The following is a 27722-nucleotide window of genomic DNA, read 5'->3' as shown; positions in this document are numbered from 1 at the left end:
ATTAGTTGGGCTGCCTTCCGGTGGGTCCGCTTTTGTATTCTCGCTGGTTGATATGTCGCCATTGACTGAGCTTATTGAGTGCTCATGAGGTGTTTCCATACCAGGGGTTTCAATGATTTTTTGACGCTCCTTTGTGTTGATTTGTACTTCCTCCAAGATGTCAGTTAGGATGGTCGGTAGCCCTTTCAGTAGATTCATTGTTTCGAAGCACTGGTATTTGTGATACATTGTGTGCGGGTCTTTCTGTACCCGTTCTATCAGGGAATTAAGCTCTAATATCTTTCTATCTATACCCGCCACGTGAGATGCAAGGATTTGTAGAAGATCTTTTTGTGATTCCAATTTGTCGGAATGTTAAATTAGAGCTGAGGACATGATTTCCATGATATTTATGAACGGCGGCCACAACGGGGCCTGTGCTGGAAAAAAGTTGGCGGTATCATAGCGGCTGGTTTGGGGGCTTGTCCCAGCCTTATCCCCTGGTTCGGTCCAAACTGAGACTCGTGGGTCTCCACCCTGGTGGGTTCCTGGTGGAGGGGTTTGATTTTCTGTTTTTTTCCTACCATCAAGGCCCTTTGGGGAAATTGTTTAGATTGGTGAAGAAATGGTATAATGAAGGGGAAATTGCCCTGATGGGCCATTCGATAGTTGGTTGTTTGCCACATGGAGAAGTAATGGACTATTTTGACTTAAGCGATTGAGTGTTTCCGTGCCAAAAGAGAATTTAGGTGTAATTTCATCCTTTAGTAGCTCCTCTTCGCTTGAAGTTGATAGTGAGCATTTGCTTTCGTCAGTTCCCCTTGTAGCCATTTTGCGGACTCTTTTGGAAACATTTCATCCTTTAATGAGGCCTCTGCGCTTGATGAATCTTTTGGATTTGTATGAGTGTTGGTATTTATCTGTCCCCCTTGTTGCAGCTTCGTTGTTTCCTTGTCTGTGGAGTCCTTGTCCAGTTTGTGCGTGGTGTCAAATCTTAAGGCTGGCGAAATGTCAGCCACATGGTCCTTGTTAGATTTGCCTTTGAGGACCTTACTTGGTGCTGGTGCATTGTCTGCCACATTGTCGCCCGCGTGGTCGGATGCCACAAAGCCGAAGTATGAGCCCAAGCTTAAGGATCGACGCATTTCTGACGCGTTTGATGTTTTCGCGCACTGGGGCTCCGTCTCGGCTTTGCCGTTATTTACTGCTTCCCTTGTGTTTATTTGTGCTTGCACCATTAATTTATTGGCCATTTTGGTTAGAGTTTTCACTGGTCTTTGAATGATCTCACATGATAAGTCGGTCCGAGGCAGCAAAGATTTTGATAGCGAGCCTGCTGACTGGGTCTTTCTTTTGATGCCGATGTCGGACTGTGAATGATGTGCTTGCCGCACTGAGATCACCGGTGATGCAGGTGAAATGAGAAAGTCTGTAATCTTGTAGTTTTTAAGTACTAAGGTTGGCTGTGGCATCATACCGGTGGGGGCCCTGACAATACTGTCTTGCTCCTTTGTTGAGTCTGCGTCTTGGGTGTTGTTTTTCCTTTCACTTGTGTTGCTGCTATGCTGTTGATTTCTTTTTCTCCGGTTGTTTGTGGGGTCTATTCTGATTTTCCCGGATCTCATCCTGAGAAGGGAGTGCTGATGTTTTGAATGATCCTGCACCCTTCTCTTTTATTCTCCTCAACCCCTCGGCACCCCCTGCTAGCCTGCTAGCCGCGTTGCGTTAGCTGCAGTTTGTTAACCTGAGTTGGAGGAAGCAGTTCCCAACTAAGTGCGTTTCTTGAAGCTAAACCACATCTGGAGCTTGTCGCTTAAGATACTGAAGGACCACAATGCATTTAATTTTGTCCCCCAACCCATTCACGTTCCAACTCAAAACCTTTAGTTCCCTACCCCACATCGTCATCTGTGAAGAAGAATTGACAACCCTCTGTCTGCTGCATGTTAATCAAGTACAATTTTCTGATGCCATAAACAATCTCCTCAACTTGTGGAACTTACTCCCCTCCCCAACACCCCCCCACCCCGCTGCCCTGCCCACTAGGCGTAGAACTGCCCACTGGAAAATGCAGAGTGACTGTCGCGCTTAACATTCCTAAGAAAGAACAAAAAAGTACTTAGGGGGATAGAGCATAAGAGCTCCAGACAGTCATAATAATGAATCTGAAGGAAACTCAGTTATCCAATTGTTATACCTCCCACCCCACCAAAGAACCCAGGATACATCACGGCCCACCGGCCCCATCCACCCAACCACCCCCCCACCAAACAGCCAAGACATACGACTGGACGCCCATTCAGGAAGGCTGAGCCTCTGCGTCGCCATCTCCTTTCCTGTCCGCTGGAGCCGGAGAGCCCCGGAACTCAAGCCACTCCATCACTATCTCCGGTTGATCAAAAAACCATGCCCGACCATCCGCCTCAACTCTAGGATGGGCCGGAAACAACATGTTTACACCAACTATTGATGTGGTGATTAGAGAAGTATGTTGCGTTGTGCTGGGAAGGACAGGTTCAGAGAAAATCAGGCCAAAGGTGTTTGTTGATCAATGTGTTAACCCATTCACTACTGTGTGTGGTTACATTAGTTATTTCTGATTGTTTTGTGAAACTGTGAACTCAATATATTGACTTTGTAATGTGGCGAACATGTTCTGTGTTATTGGTAATGTTTTTTCAGTCTGTTTTAGGTTCCTGCACCATGTCATCTTCATTTGGACATTTCAGAGTTGTGACATTTGCAGGTATATTCAAAGTACAAAGGGAACCTGGGTTGAACCTGGGAAATACAAACACAGACTTTGGGTGTACAAATCTTGTACCAAGGTAATTTGCACTGTGATTGAAAGGAAGATTAGAAGATTACATTGGACTTGCTATCTGTTGTGTATGTGCACTAAAGCAATATTTGTATATTATTTGCTCAAAACATATTTGGTAGTTGAGCCAAATCATGATACACTTCCTTCACATTGGTAAAATCATCATTGTGTGTAAATGTTATGTAGGTGTTGATGTGCCACATCATTGTGGGACATACTTCTATTGGAACAGTGGTTTGGAATGGTCCTGTGTCTACAGAATGTAGTGCTGCTATGCTTTTGTCTCTCGGTTTTATTAGAGTAGGATTCTCGATGTGTGCCAGAATATATGCCTACAGTTGATGACATGAATCAAATGATCAGTGTCACAGTGGGATGAACACCGGAAGTGGAGTCTTTGGGTTGCTAAGTTGTAAGTATGGAGGCAGGGAGTGTCATTGGAGCCGTCTGCCCAGACTGACCAGATGTTCCAGGTTCCTCAAGCTCCTCCATATCACCAGGAGTGCTATCCTCACTGAAGGCCTGATCTCTGGCTGGACTGGAGGTTTCTTAAGTGGCTTGAACAGGACCATGTACTTAGCCACTTTCATCTATTGAAAAATGGAAAACATATTTATTAGTAAAAGTGTGTATTGTACATTGAAATATTTAGAGACAAACAATGTAGATATCTAGAAGAAAAAATAGGTATAGAATATTGTGACAATAGCTTCCAGTGGTATTGCACATATTATACCAGCTTTTATCAATTTCAAATAATACAACTTCACATCAGCAGGTAATGAGATGTTACGCAATGTTGATGAAGTTATTAGGGAGTATACCTAACTTCTCCCAAATATTGGCCCCACCACAGAGGAGGCGAAATGTGTAATTGACACTTCCAAAGCCTACCTGTCAGCAAAACACATATTTCCACTACTTGGATGGATTTTTGGCATTAGTCATCATGCGAACAGTACAGTGTACATTTGTGCAAGTAGCTCCTATAAGCAGCATAGTAATTGACAATTTTTGTGTCAACACAGTTTAATTAGTGTAACTCATGACATCAATACAACTGTTTAAGTAGAACGAGACAAGATTCACCAAAAAACACAAACAATTTTCAGATGAGAGCATTGAATAGGGATTGATCACTACATGACACCTTACCATATGCTGAAATATGTTAGAAAAGAGAGAATGAACAACATGACATAGCAATATTATTTTGAGAAACTGAAACAGGGCATCATGGTAGTTGTAGTCATTGCTTAGACAACTTTACAAAACTTGGAAAATTGTTAGTAGAACAAACCTGTGAGAAATATGCAGTGGAAATCGGCCTGACACTTACAATATGATACACATATGGGTAATAGGTTAATTTGTGTAGTAACACTTACAGGCACCATACCATCATGTGACATTTAATGCAATTAGACAACTCTAATTTTAGATGCAACACAATTCATTCATACAAACAATCAAAATTAAGAGATACTGATAGTTTGAAGTTTTTCTATTTTGTAAATATGCGCAGAACAGATTGGCAACTGTTGAGTTGAGAACAAACTGGACATTGAGGTTTATTGAGAATTTGCGAATGGTAACTTGCTAGATTTCACTCCCCCAGATATTCCTTTCACACCTTCAGTATGTAGGATCTGCAAGACCTTCTCCTTGCAGGACACGAATGGTATTGGGGGCCGGGGAGAACAACCTCCTGTCCTTTTGGCCTCCATGAGACGCTTGGAGGCCAGGGAATGCACTCTCCTCCACAAGCCGCTTGACCTCTTCTTAATTTCTCCCTGTGTGTGCTAGTTGTTTGCTACAGTGTACACTTTGTTGACTGACCTGGACCACTTTTCTTGGATAGGAGTGTATTTTGGACTTGGGCTCCAAACAATTGTGGCTTTACTCTTAGGATATCATCCACCGTGACTGACAATTCAGATTTTTAGGGTCCCGGCATTGTGCAAACAAATAAGATTAAATTAAATAATTGACCTCAAGGTACTAAATGAAAGGCATAAAGGGACAGGAGACAAGGAGAATGAACAAAAAAAGCCTCACTTGTCTAGCAAAGCCTCTGGTTGCATACGTTGTGGTAGAAATGGAATGGCGAGGGATCATGGTCTGCAATGGGCTGTGTTTTATAGTGTGGTATGCAGGCATTTACATTCGGCCAATGGACATCAGATGTCTTCTTCTAGCATCCATCCAATTGTCACAGTGATGGTGCATTGTTGAGTGCATGCTGCATACTCCCTCCCTCTGGGAACTGCCGCTAGCAGACCACCAGCAAAACTGTGAAATCTACATCTGCTTGGAGAGACCCCACACAACGCTGGTGGTGGCATAGTAATATTCACCAACATTGGCATCCACATCATTGGTGGTGTTGTGCAGCAACCGTGGCAGGAAACATTCTGTCGACATAGGCAGCGAGGCAGCTTGGATGCATGTAAATACAACTAGCGAGGACCATCGACTCAGCTGAGTACTAAGGACTGATGCCACGGCTGGAGGGCAGTAAGAATGCCAAGATATAAATCGGGCATTAAGTGATTGGCTAATGAGTGTCTATACAAAAGTTAAAGGCAGTCATGTTGTTAGTAGGTCGACTTTACCTGTGTTCTGCGCTACACCTTCAGGTCAAGGTATTAGGTTTGGTAATTTCCCATACCTATTACCACTTCAGTAAAGTGGTAACAGGGAGGGTAAATATTTCTGAGTTTCTATATATTTAAAAAAATAATAAAAGAATACGGCAGTACCAAAATTGTTTTAAATAAAACTGTGAAAAAATTGAAATTACACTGTAAGACACTATATTTCACAAATATACTGTGCTAAAGTGCATTTTCTATTTTTAACATATTTAAAGATGCAAACAATAGTGTACAGAATAGCACATTAATCACTGCAATTTACTGCGCTACTTAAAAAAAGATGCAATTCACCCTAGACTGCTATAATAACTAATTACCAATTTGGGCGGACCCGTAGTGGACTAGGATTTTTCCAACTGAGCTTAGTGCTTGAGAACCCAAAAAAATCTTCTGGATTTTTAAAAATAACCCCCACCCACCAACCTAGTTGGTGGCATGCTTCATCTTTGGGTTCCCAGCTGAGCTGCCGTGTGCAAACCAGCTGTGCTTCGACACCTGAATTACAGCGGAGCAGGATTTTTTTGGAATTGTGAGTTTTAAAAAAGGGCTCAAATAGTGGTGATGGTTAAAAGTATCTCTAGGATGCCGGATCGGTACTGATTTATTCACAGGTTCCTAGGAAAATGTTTAAAAAACATGATGAGCTATTGAGAAGATAAAATTGCTCTTCTATATCTCTGCTGCCATATATTATTATTAACCCCTAAAGACTCAAAGGGGGTGGGGGGGGGGGGGGTGTGAATTGCAATTGTATAGAATGATTGGCGTTCAACAATGATCAATAAACCACAGTTCACTTTTCTTACCTGATTAGATGAAGCGAGGGCTCCATGGTTTCCTTAGGTGGCATCATGGTGGTGGTAGCAGTAGTAGCATGCATTGCTTGAGTTTCTTTTGATATTGAAGGCAAACTCATCAGAATTGAAGCAAAGTTCCACTCCCTCCTAGGCGAACTAGAACTGTAGGATAAGGACTCAGAGAGTGGGGACTATTCATCAAAAGGGAAGTTTACAAATTGAAATTAAAAAAACTAGGTTAATGCTGTTGTTATATGCAAGCTTGATGACAGTCACTAGAGACTAGACTTCTACAGCAGGCTCAGTCTCCGACATAAGAAGAGAGTATGATAAGCAATGAAAAATTGAATTATTCAGAACAATTTTGAGCTACTACGAACTGTAAGAAGTAGACAAGCTTCACCTTAGTCGCAAATTAATACAGTGCCCGAATGATGACGCTGGCAATTTGATATTCCTCTGAAAAAAACATCATACACTGTGCAGTGGTGGATAATATAATATATACTACCATTGTGGGCTATATGATTTTAGGAATAAGATCCTCCTCACCCTGCACTGAGTTGAGTTGCTTTCACCACATCCGCCCCACCAAGTGCGTGATCAATTAATGGTGTGAATTGTTAAGTCACACCTCAATAAATCACACAGCCTGGGGGACGAGGTTTAGGGGTTTGATGAATGGTTGGGAAGGTGGGTTTGAGGGAATGGTTTGACAAAGACAAACAATACACATGGACATCACTCATTTTGGCAGCCAACCATCATAAATCTGTTATTGGAGGTAAAGGAAATGCATGCATGATGATGAGTGGTACTAGACTAGTGCAGGACAGTATATTATTTATGCAATTGTTTGTTTGCCCCCAGAGAGACCCAAGTTACATACATTAGATGTATGTTCTGTTTTATAGGGCTTAGAATGATAGCAAATGAAATTAAAATATATGTTGGAGTAGAATAAGCAAACATAAACAACACACAGTCGTAATGATTGAAGAGAAAAAAAAATCCTGTCTAAATTGGGAGCTGCATCTCCACAGTCCTATAGGAATGTCTGCCCATAAATCTTGGGTGCCTGGCAGATTTGGTTTGGCTTGGTAAGTGTGAGTTGTTTTTCCAGTATGGCGCATGGTAAAGGTACTGCAGATGGAAAAACAAAAAGGATATTGAAAAATCAATAGCAAACAAAAAGTTAAAATGCATAAGGAGTGCAACAAGATGACTTTCAGAGAGAGCATGGCGAAATCAGACTCTGTTTCTGGCAGTTAGCTCACACAACAGGCCACCCCTACCCAAACTACACTTAGCTTTGGATTTGAGCCAGACAGCACAGAGCACACATACATAGTATACACACAGCAAAATAGCATTTTCCAAATGAAGTAAAAAATCAATGCACCACTGTCAGTCACCCCACACTCACCACCCACCACCACTACACAGACATGTAGTTCTGGTCTGTGTTGTTGTTTACTTTTAGGCCACTTCAAAGTCATCATCAATCATCCAAATCGGTTGGCTTCAATGAATTTGAAAACTTCCATATTTTCTGGTGGCATTTCTATTAGTAGTCACACTCATGTCCTGAGTTATTCCATCAATCATCTCTGATCCTCCTTACCTGACTCTGATTGCGACTATGGTGTCCAACTCCGAGTCCTTACCAACAGTTTCTGACTTCCGAGTGAGCCGTCCAAACTCGTCCACTCCTGATTCCTAATGCAATGGATCAGCCTGTAGTAGTACAATTTTGTTATTGAACAACAAGAGAAAGATTGACTTGAGTCACTTTGTAGAATAGATAGTCACAACAGACAACAATCACTCAGAGTGCAATGCATGCCGTCCTTTTGCTGGTCTACCTGGGCAATTCCTCTAGGTTAGGAAAGGATAGATAGTCAAGGTCAAGGGTTTGAGGCAGGCACACATTTGTTTGAATTCTCCATCCAATATCCAGCTTGAGGGAAATGGCTTTTGGACGAGTCAGGAATGGACTTTAACTCTTCACTGACTGCACACAGTTGCAACTTTGATCCAGCAATAAAAGAAATAAGACGTGGGGATGGATTTGTGAACCAGAAAGACTGTGACACACACCAATAATAAAGTGAATAATGTTCATAAGCTATATATGTTTTTGTTGGTTTTTTTTGGGGAGACCTAAAAAGAAAGAAAGAAACTGGAAAATGAAAGAGCCTAGTTTTCAGGGAAGTAGAGCTTGTCCTCAAACTCTGGTGGTTCCCCCGAAGTAGATCACCTAACACACAACTTCCATGACCTGAAGCGCCATCATCATCTTCCTGCTGTTCTACTTCAGGTATGGTGTAATCCGGTGGTATAAAGTGCTGATTCATTTTTATCATGGTTAACCTCTCTATGTTTTGGAGTGAGACCTGGTCCTTCTCACTGTCAGAACAGCACCAACAGCACTGAAAACACCTTCAGCAAAGACACTTGCTATGAGGAAGCCAGATAGTTTATTGCCAGCCTGCTAACCACTGGCCATTGGTGCCTTTTCTCATTCCAATGCAGCAATGGATTTTGATCAAGGTAGACCTCTGTTGGGTCATCCGGATAGACCTGGACCATCTGCTCAATGTTCATGGGTGCTCGGCCTCTTTAGCCTTTGCCTCAGAACTGGACTTAAACCCTGCCGGTAGAAACCATTCCTGTGCTGATTTAGGGGCTGATGCTTCTGTTGTTGTTCTTCTTCTTGGTGCTGTTGGTTGTTTTGGCTGCTGTGAGCCAACCGCACTGCCCTCAGGCTCTGAAGTTTAACTTGAAGCTGGCTGCCCTGCAGTACTTGTTGCACCCTGGAGGAGCGGGCCTCTAATTCCAGGAAGTTCTTTTTCTAGCTGAGGGCTTGATCAGCTGTCAAAGTTTTATAGCTGGCAAAATCCCTGTCTTAAAAAGGAATGAAAGTGTGCAGTAATGGTTTGTACCGTGGATCAAAACTTGTGGCGCAAATATAATGTTTGGTTGAAACAATGCCTCTTTGCACCCTTGTATTTTCAGATAAGCAAAGGGGTAAGCTCTCCACCAAACTCATATGCTTATTTTTTTTCCTCCACACCTGCGTACATTGATGACACCTCCTTTAGCTGTTCCTATAGCATGTGTAACAATGGGATAGCTTGTCCCATGGTACAGTTCTCCTTGCTGACTTCACGTGTGAAGAACTCGAAAGGAAGCAGCATCTCCATCAGGCATTTAACTAGGCCCCATTTGTCGATCCATATGACCATGCCTTTCACAGTAGCATCCCCTCTTTGCATAACATATTCATTGTTTGGTCTGTACTGCTCAAACAGATATTGAAGCATGTAATAAGTTGAGTTCCAATGTGTTTGCATCTCCTGGATAAAAGCTTTAGCTGCCATTCTATTATCACATTGAATGATTTTCAGCTGCTTCTGGGCTTTCAAAGAATGGCTGAAATGTATGCAGATTCTTCCGCTGGTGGTCAGCAAGTTGCGGACATAGTCGTCTTTTTTCAGAAAGTCTTGAACAATGATATTAAAGCAGAGAGCCAAACACAGGACCCTGAAATAGCCACCATCAGCCATGACCTTAACTTGGATACTGCCAGTGTAAAAACATACAATGTTAAGCCCACTTGGTCACAGCCATTCAACTACTTTGTTGTCAAGGTCTTCCAAATTTTTGCAGCAGTATGAAATTTCTCGATGGCGAACATGGCTACTGTTGCATGTTTCCGATCAGCAATAAAAATTTCAGCAGTGTCAGCACCTGTAGATATCTTTTCTTTAACCCCCACAAGAGAGATCCAGTGTGCAGTGCTGCACACATAATCAGTGGCTTGGCAACTGGTCTACATGTCTGTTTTTAGGTGGATAGTGTGAACAGCACTCTGCCGCAAAATGTGTCCAAGCAATTCCAGCACGTCCTGATGTAGTGGTAGAACAGCAACTCTGGCGAACTAGGACCAGCTGGGTACCTTCTATTTCGGGCAGATGGCAGCCACAAATTCAAGAAAACCCACCCTTAACACAAATGAAAAATGGAGGAGGTCCAGCGCTAACATTTTAGCCTGCTTCACATTGTACAAAAGTGCAATTGGGTGGTTGTGTTCATACTGCTCCTCCAACCTAAACATGCCGAGAATGGTAGCCTGGACTTATTTATTTTCTGGTGCCACTGATACAGGTGACTTTGTGACACCAGACGTTAGGGCTCAATGCACGTTTTTTCATTGCATTACTCTCTTGCCTTGGACCTTTTGATGTCTCAGCCTGACTCTTGTGCCATTGCAATGTTGCTGATGATGATGTGGGCAGTACCACTGCACTTCTGGGGACAGAGCTGCTTGGTATACCAGAGAACATTTCTCCCTCTTGTTCACCTTCTACCGTGATCAGATCTTCTTTATCCCTTCCACAACACTGGCAGTTTTGTGGCCGCTTCGGTGTGCTTCCCACTGGATCAAGTGGTGTTTTCTCAGATCGGTTGTTTGGCCTACGGTACCTTATCTTGTACCAAGCTTACCAACACTAACACCTACTCCACAAATGGAGCATATAGCAATGTTCACCTCCTTTCTGCTAAGCGAAAAGTAGTCCCAAACTGGGGAAGTCAACTTTCTGACGCTGCTGCTGCCACTTGCAATGTTCGAAGAAATGGAAGGTGGGCATGATGTTTGACTCTCTGCAGTACATACTTCTACTGAGGTGGTTGTGGTAGATGTAGGTCACTGCAGGTACTTTGTAAATATGGCAGTTGGAAGAGGTGTTGGTAGAATTTGTGTTGGTGGTATCCGTGCCACATCCATCACAGCAATTTGGGATGGGGTAATGTCTGTCTCCACTGGGGCGAGGCTAATGTCCATGATGACTGGCTAATCATCATCCTCCTCTTCTATATCTACCTCCATAGCTGTAAGGCTTTCTGGAACCTTCCTTTTCTGTAGCCTTGTCTCCTGGCATGTCGCACTGTCAGGCTGAGGTGAGATCTAGATCATCAGAAGGGGTGCTTGGAGAACAAGTTGATGGACTAACCCTCCTTTTCCTTGATGGGGATCTGGAAGACATTTGATATTCTAAAAGAGTGGCTTGCTCTTCTTCTTCAGTAGGACGCTTGATCTCCTGAACTGAACCTACTTGAGTAGGAACAGGTTCTAATGGCTGGCGGTGGTTGCAGCTGTTGTTGCCACTTATCTCAATTTCCTGCATTGATTGGGTACTACTTTGCGATAACGATAAGTCAATTTCAACATTGTTTCCTTTATACCATTTTTTATTGTATAAAACATGGTCTCAACATAACAACAAACAGGAGGCCTGGAAAACCAAGCAGGCCTAAACGGACACAGACTTTACAAAATGGCCCCTGGCCACATAGGGAGGCTCAGTCAAGGAAAATGCTGGCCCACTATTACAAACACGCTCCCACACTAGCCAGACAAAGGTGACACGCTAAACCACACATCTTTAATGCACAATGCAAAAAACAAAAACCCACAGGACAACAAAAAGGTTTGCAAGTTACAACCACACACCTCCAACAAAGGCAATTAGCACACATGAAAAAAGTGAAATAGCCCCCAAAAATTAATGTTGTATTTCAATCCAATGACATCCATGCCCTAAATGATGTTCAAATTCAACAGACACCACAGAAACAGTTATTTCATGCACCCATGTGTAGCTCTGGGCCTATTGTTTGGAAAAAACGATTGGCAGACTAGGCACATAGTGAATCAATTCATATCAATATTGCAAATTGAGTAAAAACATAGAGAAAATGTAGTGAACAGTGGTACATTTTCTACTGAAAAAAAGAAGAATAATTGCATGCAAAACAGCAACCAGTAAGAAGACATGGCCACCACAAAGAAGTCATGCAGGCCTATGGCAGAAGCACACTGGCTGCCTTCACAATATGGCCAATAGCCACATGGCCAGGCAATAGCAACAAGCAATATTAAGCCAATAAAGTCAAGACAATGCAGACCTATGACAAACGCACACTGGCTGCCTTCACAAAATGGCCAATAGACACATGTCCAGGCAAAAACAACAAGCAATAAGCCTACAAAGGAAGACAGACAATGGAGGCAAAAGCACACTGGCTGCCTTCACAAAAAGGCTGCCAGCCACATGGTCAGTCACAACACAACAACAAGAAGCAAGAAGCATGGACAACAATGAACTGAAGCAGGCATATGTGGACACATACTTTAGAAAATGCTCCCAGGCCACATGGGGAGGCTCAGCCAAGGCAAATGATGGCCTGCTATTACATGATTCAGAAAAGGGGGTGGTGATGAACAGAGTGTCTGAATTAAGCAGACCACTCTTACCCAGTCCAAAGATCAGGGCTTGATCCATCACCGTTTTTTAGATCACTGCACCATCCCAGCTCAGAACTTGGCTATATGCAAATTAGTCTGACCCTGGCCCAGTGCATCATGGGAACAGGGCAGACCAAACTACCTAGCCAATTCTTATACTGGGAAGGAAACAAGCTACCGGGGACCGGTTTCTGGCATTTCAGCCGTCTTCGGCCCGGCTTGCTTAAATCCTGATGGTGCAATGAGCTAGGGACTTACATCTGAGTATACCCTTCCACGCTTTTGGTGGACAAAATGATTCAGAAAAGGGGGTGGTGATGAACAGAGTGTCTGAATTAAGCAGACCACTCTTACCCAGTCCAAAGATCAGGGCTTGATCCATCACCGTTTTTTAGCTCACTGCACAATCCCAGCTCAGAACTTGGCAATATGCAAATTAGTCTGACCCTGGCCCAGTGCATCATGGGAACAGGGCAGACCAAACTACCAAGCCAATTCTTATACTGGGAAGGAAACAAGCTACCGGGGACCAGTTTATGGCATTTCAGCCGTCTTCGGCCCGGCTTGCTTGAATCCTGATGGTGCAATGAGCTAGGGACTCACATCTGAGTATACCCTTCCACGCTTATGGTGGTCTGCTTAATTCAGACACTCTGTTCATCACCACCCCCTTTACTGCTATTACAAACACACACAAGGGGCCAAACAAAGGAGGCATGCTACACAACACATCTTTAATACAACAATGCCAAAAATGAAATTCCACAAGACTAAACAAAGGTTTGCTAGTTACAACCACACACATTCAACAAAGGCATTTGATTTAACACACATCAAAAAAGTGACATACCCCAAACAATAACCACATTTTGTATTTCGATCCAATACCATCCATGCCCAAAATATGTTTAAATTCAACAGACACCACAGAAACAGTGTTTCATGCAGTGTTCCATGAGTAGCTCTGGGCCAAGTGGCTAAAAGGCCTATTAATAGACTACTGGCCTACACAGTGAATTAAATAAATATTGCAAATTGATTTCAAAAGTTGGAGAAAATGTAGTGAACTCTGCAACATGTTTCCATTATATAACAGAAGAAAAATTACTTACAAAGAAACAACAAGGCCACTAATGAAACTACAGGCACCACCACAATAAATTAAAAAACACAATGAAAGCAGAAACAAATCTAGGTGCATGGCCCCAATCAAACAAACAATACAAATTTTACGATTTACTGGTGAAATCTCAAATTCAAACGTCCTCAAATCCAATGATATATGATGCAGCAGACACAAAGAGTGATCTTTCCAGCTCCAAATTCAAATGAGAAGTGACCAGGATATGGACAAAGTACTGGGAGGAGCCTACTGGACAGGAACTGTAAGAGGAAGTTGGAAACTCAGGGGCACTTTCTTCCTCTTAAAAAAAATGTAAAAAAAGAAAAAGGACTCTGCACAAAAAAGTAAAGCCAAATGCCAAATGTGCAGAGTTTTTTTAATCCAAATCGTCATTTCAAGAAGGTTTTGATGCTGCTTGGGGAGAGAACCTTCTCCAGATTGCAGATTCAGTAGTTTCCGAACGTTCGGGATCGTCTTCTTCACAAAACTTCTGCCGGAAGTCCGATGGCGCACCCAAATGACATGTTCGAGATCGCGAACTCTATTTGGACTATGTGGCCACTTAGAAAATTTCATTGCGCTCGCATACGGCTCCGAAAATCTCATTGGAGATTACTGGCACCCTGTAAGTTGCTCCCGCACATGTGAAAATGCATTTCGGGTGTGCAAGCTCAAATAAAACTCTGCTCCGTTTCAGAGTGGGGAGTTTTTTGGCAACTCCACATTCTACATGGAACGCGGAGTTGCCGGTATTCCGCAAACTCCACGAGCAGAGCAGAGTTTTACGCCCAGGGTAACATATGACCATGTTTAATAAAATGTATAACTTTGCCACTAATTACACTATTTATGTATGCTACAACAAATGTACATATACACATTATGAACTATTTTCCAGCCATATAACTTTTACCTCCTTTCACACACTTTCCTGGTATGTCTGCTTCAATAGAGACACTCCACTTTACACCGCTCCACTCTATAACTCTTCACTTTATGCCACTCCACTGTACACAATTCAACTCCACTTTACATAACTGCAATTTAAGTCACTACACTGTATGCTAATCCACTGCATGGCACTCTACTGTACCCCACAGCATTCCATTCTATGCAACTTCACTCAACGACACTCTGCTATACCATATAACAATGTTCACCACTCTTTTCTATGAAAACTACAGTGTATGCCACTTAACTCTAAGCCCCTCCACTGTACGCCCCACAACTATAAGTTATTCCATTGTACACAACACTACTCTACTGTATGGAATTCCACTCAGTGCCACTTCATGGTACACCATTGGACTCAAAGCTATTCCACTGTACAAGACTGTACTCTGCTACTCTACTACATATCAGTCCACTGTATACCACTAGACGTAGCTTAATTAAACTTAACAGAATTCCACTCAACACCACTCCACTGTACACTACTCCACTGTATACCACTACACTGTATGATACTCTACTGTACACCACTGAACTCTACACTATTACAGTCTATCACACTCCACTATGTACTATTCTGCTGTACACCACTCATCTTTCTACTGTATGACAATGTACTCTAGGCTACTCCACTATATGTCACTCCAGTATATGTTACTCCACTGAAAGTCCCAAGACTTAGTGCTGCTACATTCAACGCCATTCCACTCACCTCTATTGCTATTCCACTATATGATATTCTAATTTATACTGCTGAACTGTACAATACTTCAGTCTATGGCGCTCAACTCTATGCCACTACATTCTACACCAATGCTCTGCAAACTATTCCACTGTACGTAACTCCACTCTACTTTATTCCACTGTACGCCACTCTACTCTGTGGACCTTCATTGTACTCAATACCATTATGTGCCTCCGCACGCTACTACAATCCACTGTATGCTATTATACTTTACAATACTACATTCTACCACACTCCACTGTATGGGACTACACTCTACACTCTACTCTTCTATAATTAACCCTATTCCACTGTAAGACATTGTACTCTAGGCTACTCCACTATATGACAATCCACTGAACTTCTCAAGACTTAGTGCCATTACACTCAACGTAATTCCACTCAAAACGAATCCACTGTACGGTACTCCACTGTATGGCACTTACCTCTACAGTACTCTGCTAAACAAGAATATAGCTAGTGCATGAAGAAAGGGTGAGGTTTAGTTAATCTAGTGTGAGGTGACATTACTGCACTCTACGCTATTCTAGTATATGATATTCCAATGTATACTGCTAAACTGTACAACAGTCCTGTCTAAGGCACTTAACTGTATGCCACTATATTTTAAACCAATCTACTGCAAACTATTCCACTGTGCGTAACTTCACTCTATTCCACTGTATGCTGCTCCGCTCTGAGGACCTCCATTACCCTCAACAGCATTATGCGCCACTGCATTCTACTACAATCCACTGTATGCTACTATACTTTACAACGCTACACTGTACCCCACTCCACTAAACGCCACTCCACTGTATGTTACTGCACTTTACTCTTCTACAGTAAACCCTATTCCACTGAAGTGGGCGACAGGTCAGCATGCATTTGGCTGCCCATATTATTAATCATAGCTATTGGACTAAGATACTGGCCAAACAATACAGTGTGAATGTACACCAGTGCTTCACAACAACCAGAATATCTGTCCTTGGTGTATGCATATTCAGAAACTACTGTCGATCATGTCATTTAGGGCTAGCTGGCATAGAATAAATAATGGGTTTGGATTAGGAGCACTGATATATTTCATGTTCAGAATCTTCTGGATATCCCCAAAATAGTTCAGAAATTAAAGACTGAATAAAAGCTTCAAGAGGTTTCAATTAAACATTAAAAAGATAAATGAGAGGGATCAGTACTAAGGTAAGCCATTACCTACTTCAGTGAATATTTTCTGGAGAATTACATGATTGTGTTGCCAGTCATGCAGTCACCGTTCGCTTGTACGCTTATTAGTGCAAATTAAGTGAATCCTTGAGGGTAAAAACCACCTTTTAGTTTATCCAATAGGTCACAAATCTCCAGATCATTTTCCATGTAATTAACACCTGCTCCCTCTAGTAGGTTTGTATGTATGTATGTTCTTATATAGCGCTCGATCTTACCCTTGGGCATCTCGGCGCTTGCCTTGGGAACCCGTCCTGGTTTTTCCCTGTTATGAGATCACCCGTGCTGGACATCCCCAAGGTGAAAGCCAGGCATCCCGCCACGGGGAGCCGTTGTGGAGATTAAGCAAGCTTGTTGCCCAGAGCTGCATAGTGTGAACTTGTGCTTAGAGTGGGCACCGAAGCGAGAATTATCGAGTCCGTGGACAATTGGGTTCAGGACCCTGCCGCGTTGGGAATCGAACCCTGATCCCGGGTCTGACCTCAGCTTCAGGGTATTCCTCCTCTAACCAGTGAGCCACACTTCTCCACTGGAGGTTTGAGGTAATAGATTGCTTGAACAGGACAAATACCTCTCAGATGGCGAGGGTCCCATGATGCTTTTTTTAAATGAGTAAAGCTATACTATTAATTCAACTTGTCAGTGCTATTTAGATGATCCTTATGGTATACAGACTTTAAACAGTAAGTTACCTTGAGTACCATCTCATGGAATTATGTTGTGCAATTCTATTTAGTGTGGTGGGACATCTGACAATTAAATCAAAGTACAGCCTTGTGTCTATTGTGCATGTGTTAAAGGTATATCCTTTGTCGAATGTTTAAGTGTAGAAAAAATTACACCTCAATATATTTGATCAATCTTGTTCATGGAAAAATAGCTTTGGTATTCCGTATAACATTTACAACTGGGTGTATTGCATAAGGGTTTCCAGCATATAATCAAAGCACCATTTCTTTCTTCTCCAGTGCACATTTCTGACCATTACCTGGGGCTTTCTTAGGTCATGATGAAGTATCTAAGAGACTTGTGTCATCTTGAAGAAAGCATGGTCCTTGGTCAATCTTGATTAATCTTGGCATAATGCCTACCGGTCTGGATAATTCAAAAAATTTGAAAAATTGCATCTCAGAGATGCTTTCTTCAAGATGACACAAGTCTCTTAGGTACTTCATCACGCCCTGAGGAAGTCCCAGGCCGGATGGCCATCTAATGGGGCAAAACACGTGTTAGCTGTCTGTCACTTCTTTGCATACTCACTCAGAATTCCTTTAAAGAGTGACAACACCTATACAAATAACTATCACTATGAATCCGGCTTATTGGATTTTTTTCGGATATAATATGACTACTTTAACTTGCCCTGACCCCTAACTTGGAACTGGCTCATGTTTAGGGGGTTAGGGGTTTTCCCCGGTCAAGGCCAAGCAACACAAGTTTTGTTCAATATCTAATGGCTAGTAGGGGATCGGGACCCACCACCCCTTTTCTCACAGAACTGTTCATGAGAAGATTGCAATTGTGTAGACTCGCAGCACACAAAACACTTTGGAGGAGACTAGAAGGGACTCAAATGTAAAGCAATCCAGTGCATGAAACAGCAAAATGGATGTATTTTCCTACAAATGTGGTTTGAGGGGACACTTAGCCAATAATGAAAATTGTCCTGTGGTTGGCTAATTGTGCAGGAAATGTAGGATGGGGGAACATTTTTCAGGATGTGTAAAGATAGATCTAACAGCACATGAAGCAGGCGTAGAAGCTCAGTAAATTGTGTTGAGATGAAGCAACTAAATGAATTCCGTGAGATCAAAGTTGATGGCTAGAGGGTGCATGTGATGGCTGACTGCGTTGTGCCCCACCTTGATTGGAGTGAGTGTTTGGCTAAGTTCACTAAGCACAAGTCATATACTCCTGATGTGAAAGTTGGTAGCATTGTGGAACAAACCCATAGATTTGGTTGGGTTTATGGAAGCGACCCTGGAGTTTCATGGATTCAAAGTGTTTTCTTTTTTTAACATTTTTTTTATTAATTCATGTAGGGTCATAGAAAAAACAACTTATTACAGTTCATTATTACAAATTATTCATTGAACTTAAGACAAAAAGAGGCAGAGAAATAGTAGTAGTACACAGAGAGAAAAAAAGGCAAAACTCCCACAAAAAACAAAACAAAAAAACCAAGACATTTTACAAGGAAAACATGATTTTACATAATTGGTCCTAGTGTATGAAAGTTTCCTGAAGTGCAGAGTGTAGAGGGTCATAAAACATCCCTACCGATTCAACTCAATCATCCATATAGGAGACCACTGGTCCCCAAATCTCCAGGCCTAGCTTCTTTTTCCGAGTACCTTTCAGAACATATAAAATATATTCTATAGTAAACATAGATAAGAATCTAGCCCTCCATAATTCAAGAGTTGGGGCATCCTTCTGAAGTCACATTGAGGCAATACACAACCTAGCAATAGCTGTGGCTAGAAAGATCAGATAGCGGAATTTATAAAGCAATTGATCAGATCCTTCTCCTTCAGCAACCCCCAACAATACATGGGTAGCTGACAGTCCGACTGGTCCCCCCAAGATTTCTGCTAAAAACTTTTCTATATGACAAAAAAAGCTGGTTAAATGCCTACATGTAGAGAAGATGTGCACAATATCGGCATCCTCTGTCCCACAGGGAAAACATTTTCCATCGTTTAACCCTCCCCAATTTAGACAGTTTGGCTGGGGTATAATAAAGGTCGAACACCGTCTTGTAATGCTGTGCCCAATGATTAGCAGATATTAGCAACCTCCCAGCGATTTCAATAGAGGTTTCAACACTGGTGCCAAGGCACCCGTAGCCTGTTGTCCCATTTTTTATTTTGAATCTCCAAATCACCACTCTTAGGGCCAGATGTAGGTAAATCCGATTTACTGACTTTTAAATACCGAGTCATACCGATTCGGTATTTATAAGTCGGTAAATTGGAAGGAGGCAGATGTAGGTAAAAAATTACCGAATCTGTAAGAGTCGGTATTTACAGAATCTGTAAATACCGATTCTGTATTTCCCATTGATTCCTATGGGCCTTGAAGCCCATAGGAATCAATGTGAAATACAGATTCGGTATTTACAGAATCGGTAAATACCGAATCCTGCAAGGGTGCAGGGGGTGTCACTTTGACACCCTCTAGCACCCCAATTCTGGACTTGTGTGCAATGTAGCACACAGACATGCCCTAAGGGCATGTCTGTGTGTTACAGTGCACAGGTGTGCATGCACAGATGTGCATGCACACCTGAATTCGGTATTTTACCACCCAATAGGATTGGGTGGTAAAATACCGATTTTTAAGGGCCTGTGGCACTCTTAGGAGTGCCACCTACATATGGTTTTACCGAATCGGTAAATATACCGATTCGGTATTTTACCGATTCTGTAAATTTACCGATTCGGTAACTTTACAGAATCGGTAAAATAAAGGCCCCCTACATCTGGAAACCCTAATACCGGTTGGTAACGGCTGAATTCGGCCGTTACCGACCGGTATTAGGGCTCCTACATCTGGCCCTTAGTATATAAAAGTAAATTATAGAGTGTGCCTATGTGTGCATTCTTCCTCACAGCTTCGATAACCGGATTTACATCCATATTCCATTGGTGTTTACATAGATAGTCGCAAATTTGCAGGTATTTGAAGAATTCAAACCTGGGAAGGTGATATTTATCAGGTAGCATTTCGAAAGACATCAACAACCCCCCATTAATATATAAATCACCCATATATTGTATCCCTTTGCCACCTATCTATGATCCTGTCCCAAAAAATCAGTGGGAAGAGTGTTGCGGCTGTTAGCTGGGTGTACTGAGATACCTTCTCTAGTCTAAAATACTTTTTCACTGCTTTCCATACTCTATAGGCCGTATTTAGGACCTTAAACCTGGTTTCCTTATAATAGCTCATCTCGAAATTGATAAAGAGACGATTTTTGGCATCACTGCCCAACAGCATTTGATATATCAATGGAGCCTCAGCCGCGCTGATTGGTTCTACCCTGGTTAATAATATATTCATATGCTGTAGAATACATACAAAATAGTATAGAGTGAAATCAGGCACTGCCCAACCACCTTTCTCTCGAGGGAGGGTCATATATCGCATGGCTCTCCGGGATTTACCCTAAGCCCACAAAAATCTAGCACATATTGACTGTAACATTGCCAACTGGGGGCGAGGCATCTCCAGCGGTAGAGATCTAAAAAAATATAAAACTTTGGGGAGTATAAGTATTTTAAGGACATTGCATCATCCTACGACTGAGAGATGTAAACAGTCGCACCAGCCCAATTGTTTTCGGACATCATTTAAAATATTACTCCAATTAACCTCCACCAGTGACTTTAAACATGACCTCAGTGTGATCCCAAGATATGTTACCTCACCCAAGATCCTCTGATCATCGAATGTAGTTATGTTAGAACATAAAATTTGTGTCTTTGTAACGTTGAGTTTATATCCAGAAGCGGCGCCAAACTCTAACCCAGTTGCTCAATTTCTAGTAAGGCTATAGCAGGGTTTGGTGTTATCACTGTCACATCATCTGCATATGCGAACACACGATAGTGCTCTCGCCTCCACATTACCTACTCTATCCTTGAGCTTTGTTCTAACATTTAAAAAATGGATCTATATACAGGGAAAATAATAGGGGGGAGCAAGGACATCCCTGCCTTGTTCCCCGTGTAATATGTACTGGAGTAGATTCTAAGCCCATAATACAAATTCTAGCTGCCGTCCCCCGCATCCGAAGAGCGACTACAGGAGGAAGGTCCTTCTCCTACCTGGCCGCCAAGACCTGGAACTCCCTCCCGACCGACCTGCGCCTGACCCAAGACCACCTCTCCTTCAGGAAGAAGCTGAAGACCTGGCTGTTCGAGCAGTAGCGGCACCCCCCCCCCCCCCCCCCCAGCGCCTTGAGACCCTACGGGTATGTAGCGCGCTTTATAAGTGTCAATGATTGATTGATTGATTGATATAGGGCTTGTATAGCGGTAATGTAGTTTTTTTTTTTTTTTTTAATAAAAAGATCTTTATTGATAGCAAAGCCATTGACATCACCAAATGTATCACACAAGCATAGTGTATCCCAACATACAGTTCCAACTCCACGTAGGCAGTCAATTATCAATTCGTACACAGCCTTTGTGCCGGCATCCCGGAGGCCCGGCGGCGAGGTAATGCATTAATGGTATAACTGTGTCATTTAGGAGGTCATATCGCAAGCTACGTGCTTGTGTGGTGTGTCAATTGGCAATCAACTTTTGCAAGCGCGATAAAACGATCTAACATCGAGGCGAGAACAAGAAAACAAACAGTTCCCGCCAAACTCCCACCCCACCCTCTAGAGTGTGTCTGTGTGTCTGCCTACCTTGTCCCAACTAACAAGTCCCCGTGTGTACCTACCCTGTGTCCCGTGCCCATCCCCCCACAAGGAACAATCCTCCCTCAGCAGCCCCCCACTATCTCAGCCCCGGATTCTCACAGCTATCCCCACTTAACCAGGAACATTCCCACCCCTTCCCTCTCCTGTATCACAGTGAACATTGTCAGAACCGAGCTCCTCTATTCTATCTTGTAGTTCTACCGCCTCTGTGGTGTCAGAGCCGACCTCCTCTCCTTTCTGTAAATGCTCTTTGTAAAGATCCCAGAAGTTCTTGGGCCTACTTCAGGGCGGGAGCAGGTCGTTGTACAGTTCTGTCTGGGTGCAGCAGTACTGGAGATCCCTCATCCATCTAGATTTTGTGGGGAGGGGTCCTCGCATCCAGCAGGCTGCAACCACCCGTCTTGCAAACAGCAGCGCCATGTCCACCAGGCGACGCAGTCCCGGGGCTAGAGGCTTAGAATAGCCGATAAGCGCGAGAGCAGGAGTGCGGGGCAGGGGTTCCCCTAGGATCTGGTCAAGTTCCGCAAAAACTTCCCCCCAAAACGCCTGCACCCCAGGACACAGCCATGCCAAGTGGAAAAAGTCTGCTACCATTGTCCGGCAGCGTTCGCATTCAGCTGTGGTACGGAGACCATAGCGATGAAGACGTTCAGGAGTATAGTACACCCGCTGTAAATATTTGAAATGCACCAAACGGTGCCTGCCGTTCAGGGAAATCTTACGCGTGCTAGAGCAGCAGTATCGCCACATCCCGTCATCAATGGGGGATTGAAGGTCAGCCTGCCAGGCCTTCCTGGCCTTAGACGGCTGCAGTCGCTGCTGCGCCGCACCTAGCTTGTTAAGCTGCGAAATGAGCTTCGCCGACGAGGTGGATTTGAGTACATAGGTCAATTCCGGGATCTCCCCCGGTTCCTCCAGGTCCCGGCCCAGTATTTCACGGAATGCCGAACGGAGCCTGTGATATTGGAATTTCTGTAGTAGGGTGTGGCCTGCCTCGGTAGCAGTCAACTGGTCCCAGGATTTAAGTATGCCACCCGCAAACAGGTCTTCCATTTTTACTACGCCAAGAGACCGCAAGGCCTTAATCACTCCTTTTTCCCCCAGAGGATCAAGCCACAGGGCCCACTCCACAGGCAGCAGCGGGGAGTACAGCAAAGTACAGCCACGAGAACTCACCAAGCAGTTCCAGGCATGATTGGTTGCTTTCAGCGAGTCTATCCGGCCAACCGCGCGGTCTGTGGGCAGGCAAACAGTGGCGGGCAGAGGAAGCGGGTCTGCAAACAACCGCTCCAATATGAGGTGCGGGGTTCGAGCATCACCGTGCACCCACGAGTGTAGATGCGATGCCTGAGCGACCCTATAGTAGCGTTCTAGGTCCGGTGCTCCCAATCCCCCCATCTCGCAAGGGAGTATCAGAGTCGTCCATCGGACTCTAGGCTGCTTGCCCCCCCAAGCCAGCCGCACCATCACCGAGGTGAGCTGCCAAAAGAAGGCCCTCGATAATACCACAGGCAGATTCAGGAAAAGAAACAGGAAACGGGGAAGTACCACCATTTTCATCAGAGCGATTCTGCCTGAAAGGGAGAGCGGGAGCCTGATCCATTTATCCACGTCATCAACCAATTTGCTATAAGCCACCCCGTAATTGTCTCGGACGAGGATCTCAGGGTCCGTATGAAGGCGAATGCCCAGGTAGCGAACCGAGTCGGTGGACCACTGCAATGGGTACTCCATAGCGAACGGTCTTGTCACCGGGGTGAGCGGGAACGCGATCGATTTATCCCAGTTCACCTTCAGGCCTGACAGTGAGCCGAAGCGGACCACCTCACGTAGCACCGCGGCCAAGTTGACTTCCGGGTCTCTGACGTACAGTAACATATCATCTGCATAAGTCGATATCCCTATTTTATAGGTGGGGAAGCTAATACCCTCCAGGCTGTGGTACTCTCGTATGGCACATGCCAAGGGTTCCGCCACCAGTGCGTAAAGCAACGGCGACAGGGGGCAGCCCTGTCGCGTGCCCCTCCCTATGTATATCGGCTCTGTCACCCTATCTCCCAGACGCAGCCTGGCAGAGGGTCGATGGTACAGCGCCCCAATCTGCTGCAGGAACGGCTCGCCCAGACCCAGTTTCCGCAGCACACGAACCATGAAGGGCCACTCCACCGAGTCGAATGCCTTTTCCATGTCAAGAAAGATTGCCAGCGCGCTGTTCTCCTGCCTGACATGCTGCATCGTGCCTAGCACTGTGCGTATGTTGTAAGTTAGGTTCCTGCACGGGACAAATCCGGATTGCTCCGGAGCGACCAGTCCAGGGACCAGTAAGGCTAGTCGAGTGGCAAGGACCTTAGCATAAATCTTGGCATCGACATTGAGCAGGCTGAGTGGCCTGTACGAGCCGCAAAGATCAGGCGGCTTTCCCGGTTTGGGTATAGTGATGAGCAGCGCCTCTCGCATAGTAGTCGGCATTTCACCATTCTCGCAGATGGCATCAAATAGGGCGACCAAGTGTGGCAGCAGCAAGTCCTTAAAGGCCTTGTAGAAACTAACCGTGAGGCCATCCGAACCCGGCGCGCTTCCCGAACGCATACTCGCTAGCGCCTCTAGAATTTCATCCTGGTGGAAGGGGGCCATCAAGAATTCTCTATCCGAGTTCTTGAGGAATGGCATAGCAATATGATCTAAGTAGTCATCCATCTCGCTCTCCACTCCCTGCGTTTTGGACTGGTATAAATCTGCGTAGTATCTCCTGAAGGTCTCTAGTATCTGCTCCTCATCCGTCACTGTGTCTCCCTCCGGAGTCCGCAGTTCCTCAACGACCAGTGGGCGTCTAGTGCTGCGGACCATGCGTGCCAGCAGCGTGCCAGGCCTTTCCCCCTCCCCATACTGTCTGGCTGTGGCATATTTGCCCATATAGAGGACCTCCCTGTCCGCTAGCGCCTGAAACTCTGACAGAAGGTGGGTGATCGCCTGTCCCTCCGTGTCGCCGCCTAGCTGCAGTCGCCTAGCCTCAAGCTCCGCTATTCTATTCTCCAGGGTAGTGAGATCCTGCCGAATGGATTGTAACACACTCAAATGCTTCGACATCGCCACCCCCCTGATGTAGACCTTAAAGGCCTCCCAGACCGTGAAGAAGTCGTCCACTGTGCCTATGTTGGTCGCGAAGTACTGTTCTATGTCTTCAGCGAGCTCCCCCCTGAATGCCTCATCTAGCAACGCAAAAGGCGGGAACCTCCATGTGAAGGCCGGGATCCCCTTCCTAGCTGTTGAGAGGCGGAGAAGTATAGGGGAGTGGTCCGAAAGTGTGCGTGGGAGGAATGCGCATGCGCTGATGTTGCCAAATACCAGGGGGGGCGCCAACCAATAGTCAATCCTAGTATGGACATCGTGGAATGCTGAGTAATGTGTAAAACCACCCTTCGTTGGGTGTCGCTCCCTCCAAACATCCACCAAGTCAGACTTGGTCATTTCAGCTGCCATGTACGAGGCCGCGGCCACAGGGCGCCGAATAGCGCCCGCAGAGCGGTCCAAAGTTGGGTCGAACACAAAGTTAAAATCCCCGCCCCACAACATCCAAGGCTGTGCATGTGTTCTAGCAAGAGCGGACAGAGTCGCATAAAAGTCAGGGTGGTCATAATTAGGGCCATAAACATTCACTACCATCAAGTCTAGCCCCTTACCCACACATCTCGCGAGGACATACCTTCCTTCCGGGTCAGAGTGCACAGGAATGAGCCGCAGCTGTAACAAGGGATTGGCCCAAATTAACACCCCACGGGCATGTGTAGTGAACCCCGCAGCAACTACGTTCCCGGCCAGACCCCTGGATTTTAGCATTCTGCTGGAGAGTGGCAGGTGCGTTTACTGCAGCAGGGCAATGTCTACGTGATGTCTACTGAGATAGTTAAGGACCTTCCTTACTTTACGGAAGTCGTTCAGGCCCCGCACATTCCATGTCATTAGGTTCAGCTCACTAGGGGCACGTGCATTCAAATTTGGTGCAACATTAGCCATTACCAGGATTCGTTAGTGCATAATCATCAAGGATAAGCGAATCAGGACACAGCAGTTCACATAATCTCAAAGCCGCCAGCCGGCGCTTCCGAACAGGTACAGCACTACACTGCAATTCACACTCCGCACAATCAAACCCCACAAACAACCCCAAGCAACCGCACCCCCCAACAGTCCAAATTCTAGTTCCTACCCCTAGGACATCAACCCACCCACAGCCGACCTCCCCCAACCTGGTCAGACAGACCCCAAGAACCTCCCCCATGTACCCCCAACAAGTGTAGTGTTCAATAGTCCAACACTAACCCCTCGGAGAGGAAGACAACCAAAGGCACCAGGGCAGAGCGCGCCAATATAGTACACCACGAACAAGTCCGTAAGAATGTCTGTACTGCGCCCCCTTTCCAGCCCCACTTGAATGTCAGTGCCCTACTTATATCAAGAGGTATAGCCCTTTCCCACCCAGACTGGCCCCCCCAGGCTTGCCTCGTTTGTCCAGGGTACTCTCCCCCGTTGCTTCCATCGCCTTACCAGCAGTTCACGAGGCCATGGTTCAATCAATGTCTCCACCCCCAATCAATAAGGCGAACGTAGGCCCGCCGCCTCTGCAAACCTGGAGTCTTCGTGTCGCCAGGGCCCATGGACTACCTGCAGTGAAGAGTGCCAAACCTCTCTATAGCCGCCCCTAGTCCTGTTCTTCCAGGTTCGATGTCGAGCCGGCTTCGTCTTCTTGGCCACATCGGGCCTCCTTCCGTTCCCGCGTCCAAGTCTTAGGGTCTGTGAAATAAAACGACTTCCCACCGGTATTGATTCGGAGCTTGGCGGGATACAGCATCGCATAGTCCAGGCCCAGAGTACGGAGTTGTTTCTTATATGGCGCAAACTGACGCCTTTCTTCCTGAACCCTGGCTGTAAAGTCCGGATAGAGGGATATGTCCATACCCTCATGTTGAAGTTTGCCTTTCTCCCTCGCCACCCTTAAAGCAGTGTCTCTGTCGCGATAGTTAAGCAGTTTCGCGATAATGGGACGAGGTGGTGCGCCAGGTTGAGGTCGTGGGCCCAACGTGCGGTGCGCGCGTTCCACAATGAACATGGGGGAAAAGACCTCCTCACCCAGTAGCAGTTTCAGCAGTTTCTCCACGTATAACTCCATCTTCCCCGTTTGTGTGGATTCCGCCACTCCAGTGATACGGAGGTTGGATCTGCGTGATCGCGCCTCCAAGTCCTCTGTTTTGTCCCTGATAACATTCAGGAGTCTATCAAACTGCTTTCTTTCTTTGTCCCACTCCGTTTGGGCTTCCTCAGCCTCAGTGAGTCGGCGCTCCGCCATGTCTAGGCGCTCCGCATGCTTGTCCACGCGCTCCGCCATTCGATCCATGCGATAGGACAGAGCGTCTATCTTGGTGCCCACCGCTGCAATGCTATCCTGAATGCCCTTCTCCATTGCAGCCAACATGTCCCGGATCTCCGTGGGTGCCGGGGCCGACGCCGCAGCTCCCTTCGGCGACGTGTCGGGCGCCGCCACCTCCGACCCTTTCAGCCGACGCCGTTCAAAGGAGATCTTCCCCTGGGTTGCGTCGTTCTTCCCCATCGTAGTCTCCAACGTGTGGCAGTACAGAACAAGAGGGCAGACCGATCAGGCAGTGATAGTTTTCGAGTGGTCGATGCGCCCAAGA

The sequence above is a fragment of the Lissotriton vulgaris genome, chromosome 4_1, assembly GCF_964263255.1.
Source record: "Lissotriton vulgaris chromosome 4_1, aLisVul1.2, whole genome shotgun sequence".
Classification (NCBI taxonomy): domain Eukaryota; kingdom Metazoa; phylum Chordata; class Amphibia; order Caudata; family Salamandridae; genus Lissotriton; species Lissotriton vulgaris.
This window is presented reverse-complemented; position numbering follows the sequence as displayed.